The following is a 6,399-nucleotide window of genomic DNA, read 5'->3' as shown; positions in this document are numbered from 1 at the left end:
CAGAAGGCCTGTTCACTGCGATCCATGACGTAATGCTACCTGGCCGGCTGCCATAGAATATAATGGGGATGCTCCCGAGTAAGCAAGTGATTTTGACGTCATCGCTTTCGTCACGCCAGCCTTGGAAACGGAAATTTGGGGCCAGGTAGCGGGACGTCATCGATCAGAGTGAACAGGCCTTCTGCTATCTAGGTGGTGTTGGCCATACCCAGCAGCCGCCAGAGTAGAACGTGCCTCCCTCCCCTCCCCCAGGTACCTTGCGCGCGACAGAAGACGGCGCGCTTCCTCCCCGCTTTCCTCCCTTGCGCGCGCGAGATTGAGCCGCCATAGTCGGCTCACCCTCGCACGCTTTTACTCGCGCATACAGCATACGGCGTGCGGCGACGATGTTATCACCCCTGGACTTTATACGGAATATCACGGCGACGCCGACGGCAGAAATGCGCCTGGAGTACCCATATTTTTACGGAGGGAAGAAGCAAGACGGGAAATGTATTTACAATATGTACAAGATTGACAAGGATTGACACAACCGGCCAGTCACTGAAGCATCCTCTTCTGCGGCCCCAAGCTCGTGCTTCTCTTCCTCGGTGTTGTGCAGAGCAGTGTAACATATTTCCGCCCGGCGTGGAAGCGCCGTCCCGCGGGTTCCTAGTAAGAAGAGGACTGGTAGCGTTTCAGGCGGCTGACCTGAACGAAGTCATGCGAAGTCTGGAGGGAGCGCGTAGTAGGTGTGACCGGAGAGATCTCGTAGGTCACGTCGGTGACCAGGCGGAAGACACCGTAAGGGCCGGAGTAGCGAGACATCAGTTTTTCAGAGGCCGACGCGCCAGGTCGGAGACCATAGAAGGACATGATCCCCGGGAGCATAGTCGGCGTCACGGTGACGTATGGCATAAATGCTTTTCTGCTTGTTCTGAGAAGCATAAAGGTCGCGGTGAGCAACTTGGCATGCTTCCTCGGCTCGGACAATGACGTCGCGGGCACACTCAGACACGGACTCTTGAGGGGTAGGCAGTATTGTGTCAAAAGGCAATACGGGATCGCGGCCGTACACCAAATAAAATAGCGAGTAACCTGCAGTGCCGTGGCGTGAGGAACTGTACGCGAATGTGGCAAAAGGGAGAGAAGTATCCCAGTCACGATGGTCATCAGAAACATACTTGGAGAGCATGTACGTTATTCTTCGATTAAGCCGCTCCGTAAGACCATTCATCTGCGGATGGGATGCAATAGTAAGTTTGTGTTTGGTAGAACAGGAGCGGAGCAAGTCGTCCACAACTGTCGAGGAAGTAGCGACCCCGGTCGGTAAGAAGTTGACGAGCAGTGCCGGAGTGAAGAATTATGTTGTGCAACAGGAAGTCGGCTACGTCTGTAGCACAGGAGGTTGGAAGGGCTCTGGTGATCGCAAACCGAGTTGTAAAATCGGTTGCGACGGCAATCCACTTGTTGCCGGAGTCAGATGTGGGGAAAGGTCCCAGGAGGTCTACACCAACACGAGAGAAGGGTTCAGCAGGAACGTCAAGAGGTTGTAGTCGACCAGCGGGGAGCACAGACGGCCTCTTCCGGCGCTGACATACGTGTATCTCACAAGAAGCGACATAGTTGCGGACAGATGGGTACAGACCTGTCCAAAAATATCGTCGCCGGGCACGGTCGTACGTACGAGATTCCCCAAGGTGACCAGAAGTTGGTACATCGTGCAGCTGGGACAGAACAGTGGTACGAAGATGCCGGGGAATGACAAGCACCATCTCAGGTCCGCTAGGGTGCATGCTGCGCCGATGTAGAATGCCGTCCTGGAGCACGAACAAGCGAAGAAAGGGATCGCTTGGATGGAAAAACTTTATTTATCAAGGGAGGGGAAAATGGGAATAAGGGAAAGGCTTGGTTTAAAGGGCGCAGGTGGGTGGGTCCTTATTCAAGGACACTAGTGATACTGGCTACCCTCTGCACCAGGTCTAAGAGACCCCCTTGGGCCAACGGCTCCGGCCAGGCGAGGAGCTGAGGGCCCACGGCTCCATACTGTAGGTAAGTATCCGACGCGAGTTTGCTTCCTGTGGTCTATTCGTGCATTCCCACGTCACATGTGATGGGGAAGGCCATGCACAACACCATGGACAAGCGCTGGCATGTAGTGGGGGATTCATGTGGTGTGCTCTTCCTAAGCGGGAATAGGTGTGTTTGTATTATTCTGTATGCGTGGGCTTCTTGTACCCCCAGTTGCCGATGCAGGGGGGGGGGGGGGGGGGGGCAAGGCGCTGTCTTGTGCGACGTTAGTGCTCGAGCATGTCTCGGGCCGTGAGTGGAGTATTTTGACAAGGGCTGCGGTTCCCTGCTCGGTTTTTGGGTTGTCGAGCTAGGGAGTGTGCCCTCTCATTGCCTGGGATGCCCTTTTGTCCTGGACACCACATGATTGCATGGTCCTCTTGGAGTGCGTCGTCTATGATTCTTGCCGCGATTCGCGGCAATCTGCCTTGCACGTAAACATTCTGCATGCTGCTTGAGAGTCGGAGATAACCAGTGCCGAGTGTCCAGCGCTGTCACTGTGTTTGATTGCCGTCGGGATTGCTGAGGCTTCGGCAGCGGCTGTGCATGTTGTGTTTATTGAGGCCGTTATCTCGGCTCTTTTTCGCTGCCTGTTCCGAACTGCGTTACAGGGTCGCGATAGTGTGCTCCGCTCACCTGTTGCTTTGGATCCAGAGTCCCAAGACACGAATCTTGGTCCTTTTTGGAAGCGTGCTGTTTTCTAGTCGGAGGTGCAGGTTTGGCCTGTTACGATAGTTTCGTCCAGGCGCGGATCCAGGGGGGATGTCCGGATGTCCTGACCCCCCCCCCCCCTCAGATTTCTGCATCGCCCCCTCGCTGACAGGGGGATGGCCCTGTCACAAAAAATATGGCCACTCATTGTGATCACTGTAGCGCTCATTGTGACCACTCACTGTAGCACTCATTGTGATCGCAGTTACACGTTGACAATATCCACTACGAGCACAGTACCGTTCGTACGCTATGCGCAGTTTGTTATGTCGCAGCTAACGGCGTTGCTGCTGAGCACGAGATCGCGGGATCGAATCCCGGCCGCGGCGGCCGCATTTCGATGGAGGCGAAATGCAAAAAACGCCCGTGTGCTTGCGTTGTAGTGCACGTTAAAGAACCCCAGGTGGTCAAAATTAATCCGGAGCCCTCCACTACGGCGTGCCTCATAATCAGAACTGGTTTTGGCACGTAAAACCTCAGAATCAATCAATCAATCAAAGGAGGCTGAAAGCCGCCGGATCCGTTTATCTGAGTGGGCGTTCTCGCGGAGCGGGGCGAAGCTTCGAGCAGCGGCTGCGAAGTGTGGGAGCGTGACGTCAGCGCCCAACGCCAGCGCGCGGGCCTGGGATGGCGTCGTGTGGTTAGAGAAACGGGAGCAGATGCGCGCGTTGTGTAAAAGGATGACGTCGCGTGGGAAACAAAACATGAAGACGCTGGTTTGCGCTCTCGGCTACTACGCCACATCGTTCATCTTGTAGGTGGCGTCGTGAGTCTTCATACGCGGTGATTCGCATATCGTGAACAACCAGCGTAGTGGTTGCCGCGTTGGAGCGGAGCGTTAAAACGAAGGTGTCTCAGCCGAACACAAAGAATCTCCTTAAGGAAATCAAGGGGTCCCAACAGAACTCCAAAGACGGACCCGTGCTTACGCATTTATAACGAACCTGCGACAGATCATCCCAAATTCTATATTAAGAAACAATACAGGCTAGGTATACCGGGTGTTCAAAATTAAGCTTTATGGTTTTCTTAAAATTAGGCACTGGGAGGCACGTGAAGACCACCTGCGAAAATAAGTTGTGTGGCCAGAGGGACACAAAGTGAGAGAATTATCGCTGTCAGCAGCCGAATTAACTAAAATTGAATAATTAACTTTTTATTGACTGCAGTAAGTGTGTATGTTTGTATTCAAAAGTCAGTCGTGTTTCTACACAGTTTCACTTGGAAGAATTCTTCTAGCATGTCTATGCTCCGAGACATCCGACTCCAAATTTTAATTGTCGTTCGCATGATTACGCATTCAAGAGAATGAGGACCGGCGCAAAGCTCCTCCCTGATGTGACGCGGCTGTTGGGTGCGGCGTTTCGTCTGACAACGCGGCGGAGGCATTGGCAAAGATAATAACTGCCCCCCTTCCCCTCACGGCTGGCGAAACAAAAAAAAAAAATCGAAGAACCCGTAACCGCTGTCGTAACACGCGACCGCGCAGCCTGTAAAGATGGCGGCAGCTGCCATGCCGAGATATTGGCGCGAGCGGAGAAGCCGGAGGGCAGTGCGCGTGCGTAATGGTGACTAGACGACCGGGCATGGTCCTTGTTTGGGCTACGCAAATAAAGTGACTGCTGATTTCCAAGTATTGTAAGTTTTATTGAAATCAAAAGCAACAACTGCACCATCAACAGCAGAAACCTTTTTAGCTATGCTAACGAATATTTCATACTGCCGCTTTAAGTTTGGTGTTGTCATGCACAAATCTCATGACAATTAACACTTCACCCATGAAGATGTCAATGCCCTAAAAATGTTCAAAATGCCTCCCTTCCACAGCAACGCAAAGCATAAACCGCTCTCGCGTCGACTCGATAACTCTGCGCAGTACGACAATTGAAATTTGGAGTCGGATATCTCGGAGCACGAACACGCTATAGAATAATTCTTCCGACTGATACTGTGTAGAAACACGACTGCCTCCAAGTTTTCAATACAAAGATCCCACTTACTGCAGTCGACCAAAAATATTGTTCAATTTTAGTTAATTGGGCTGCTCACAGCGATAATTATCATCTCATTTTGAGCCCCCCTGGCCACATAACTTATTTGCACAGGTGGTCTTCGCGTGCCTCCCAGTGCCTAATTTTAAGAAAACCATAAAGCTTAGTTTTGAACACCCTGTATTATCAGGCACAGCCGCCAAGCACATGGCTGTATTGGGTAACGTCCTTTTCCTATAAGCTCGGAGAAAGCGATACCTGGCTTCGCTGTAGGGCTTCTTCCTCTTTCTGGGATTTTACGTGCCAAAACCAGTTCTGATTATGAGGCGCGCCGTAGTGGAAGACTCCGGGTTAATTTTGACCACCTGGGGTTCTTTAACGTGCACTACAACGCAAGCACACGGGCGTTTTTGGATTTCGCCTCCATCGAAATGCGGCCGCCGCGGCCGAGACTCGATCGCGCGATCTCGTGCTCGGCAACGCAACGCCTGAGCTGACTGAGCCACCACGGCGGGCTACAGGTGTTGCTCTAGCCGTATAAAACGCGGTTTTATCGTGAACAGAAACGGTGAATTTCAGTAAATGAGAAAGGCTACTATCATCATCATCATCATCATCATCATCATCATTGACAGAAGCTGAACCCCCCTCAGAAAAAACCTGGATCCGTCCCTGGTTTCGTCCATGGACTCTGATCCATTCGAACTTTTCTGGTGCACAGACCATGCCGTATTCTGCCACGAAGTGTTGGACAGTGTTGATGGCTTTTTTCAGGGCGCTTTCTTTGTGGCCTAACGAGCCTTTGTGCATCCATAAGGTGGTATCATCCACATAGAGAGCGAATTTGAGGTCTTGGATTTGATGTAACCTTCTTGCTAAATTGTTCATGCCAATGTTGAACAATAATGGCCAGAGTATATAGCTCCCTGTGGAGTACCTTTGTTGGGGAGGTTTAGCTTGGGTGATCGTATATGGTCCAATCCTATCGTGGCAGTCCTGCCAGTTAGGAAGGATTTCATGTAGTTAATACTTTTCTTTCCACATCCCATTTCTTTTAGTTCCTCCATGTTGAGCTTATGAGACACAGTGTCGAATGCGCTCTTTAGTTCTAACGTCACCACTATGTTTTCTTCTCCTGTCGCCACGTTATTAATTCGTCTCTGAGTCTGACTAAAACATACTGTGTCGCAAGATGTTTGCGGAAGCCATACATGTACATCGACAGGAGGTTGTGCCTTTCGATATAATCGGTTAACCTGGTGAGTATCACTTTTTCAAACAGCTTCCCGAGACATGACGTAAGTGAGATTGGCCTCAGGTTTTGAATAGTTTTCTGTTTTCCCGGTTTAGGGATAAGAACTATGGTCGCTTCCATCTATTTCTGTGGAATCCTACCAGTTTCCCATATGTCCTTGTTTAAGCAGTCGACTAGTCGTACGAGTTGCTCATCGCTGAGGTTTCGCAGCAGTGGTTGGTGACGCCGTCTTCTCCAGGTGCTGTGTTTCGTCTGATGTCCTGTGCCGTTGCGTATAGTTCCGCAACCGTAACGGGCGCATCTAGATTATATGTTGTTGGCCCTTTGTAGCTGAGAGATACGACGCTATCATCAGCTGCTTTTATGTATTTGTCCCTGAGGACTTGGATCAGT

This window comes from Dermacentor silvarum, chromosome 8, assembly GCF_013339745.2.
Source record: "Dermacentor silvarum isolate Dsil-2018 chromosome 8, BIME_Dsil_1.4, whole genome shotgun sequence".
In the NCBI taxonomy this organism is placed as follows: domain Eukaryota; kingdom Metazoa; phylum Arthropoda; class Arachnida; order Ixodida; family Ixodidae; genus Dermacentor; species Dermacentor silvarum.
Note: the sequence above shows the minus strand (reverse complement) of the source record.